At 28.1% G+C, this 1,087-nt stretch overlaps 1 non-coding gene across 1 annotated transcript; it reads right to left on the bottom strand.

Moving 5' to 3' along the window:
* Positions 1 to 294: 294 nt before the first annotated feature.
* On the bottom strand, positions 295 to 368 carry TRNAR-UCG (transfer RNA arginine (anticodon UCG)). The gene has a single exon. It is a non-coding gene; the product is annotated as a tRNA-Arg (tRNA).
* Between the last annotated feature and the right edge of the window lie 719 nt (positions 369 to 1,087).

Raw genomic sequence — 1,087 nt, 5'->3', positions numbered from 1 at the left:
ATACTAAATATCTGTTCGCAGTTAGTAACTGCGAACAGCCAAACAGGACAAAGTAGCTGTTCGCAGTTAGTAACTACGAACAGTTCGAAACCACAAATTTGGCATTTTCACGCTTACTTTTGGAATATTTTTAAAAGTTAATTTATTTTGTTAAATTTTTTTATTTTTTCACTTAATGGTTTCAAATTTTCCAAAAAGATGGGCGTAGTGGGAAATTGCCCAAAATCTGAGTATGAACGTTCGATACGCCTACACGATCACAAAAATAATCCTGAAGCTAAAAAAAATATAAAACGACCACAGTGGGAGTCGAACCCACGACCTTTTGATCCGAAGTCAAACGCGCTAATCCACTGCGCTATGCGGTCATTGTTGTATACTTCCTGTAGAGTAGACTTTTTATTACAATTCTACTATGTATATCATTTTAGTGATTAAGACCTTGTGTTTTTCAAAAACAAAATTTTGTTAAAAATTAGGCAAAAATATAAGGAGAAAAAAATAGTTCAAGCGAATATCATTTGTATAACTTATACTCTAAAATGCTCTAGAACTAGTAATCTAATTATAGTTGTTACATATTTATGGTATAAAGACGGACACTATTCATCCACTATTTATATATTGTTTGTGATAAAATGTTGAGCATCTAAAGGCACTCACTTTGTCTTTTAAATTTTTTTTATTTGTTTATTACTTCAACAATTTTTAACGAAGTCTCTATAAGCTTTTCATAAATCATAATCGAGAGTAATCAATTGTTAAAATCTATCATATAAATATTTTTTGACAAAAAGTATTTAATGAAATATTTTCATTGTTTAAGACTACCAAATAACAATTTTCATTTATTGACCGATAATTATGACTTTGACTGTTAAATTATTTTTTCAGTTCACATTATTTTTAACATAAATAAATTTTAATTAGTTTTCTTTAAAATTGTATTCAATATTTATAAGATGGTATTTAAAACAACTAGCAGGACTAATCAAGGCAAGAAAAGCTTACTTCAATTCTAAGAATCTGTTGTTATTCAAATGGTAAGTGGTTACTACAATCACAATCAATGATAGACGTATTTATT

This window comes from Amaranthus tricolor, chromosome 6, assembly GCF_026212465.1.
Source record: "Amaranthus tricolor cultivar Red isolate AtriRed21 chromosome 6, ASM2621246v1, whole genome shotgun sequence".
NCBI lineage: Eukaryota > Viridiplantae > Streptophyta > Magnoliopsida > Caryophyllales > Amaranthaceae > Amaranthus > Amaranthus tricolor.
This window is presented reverse-complemented; position numbering and strand designations above follow the sequence as displayed.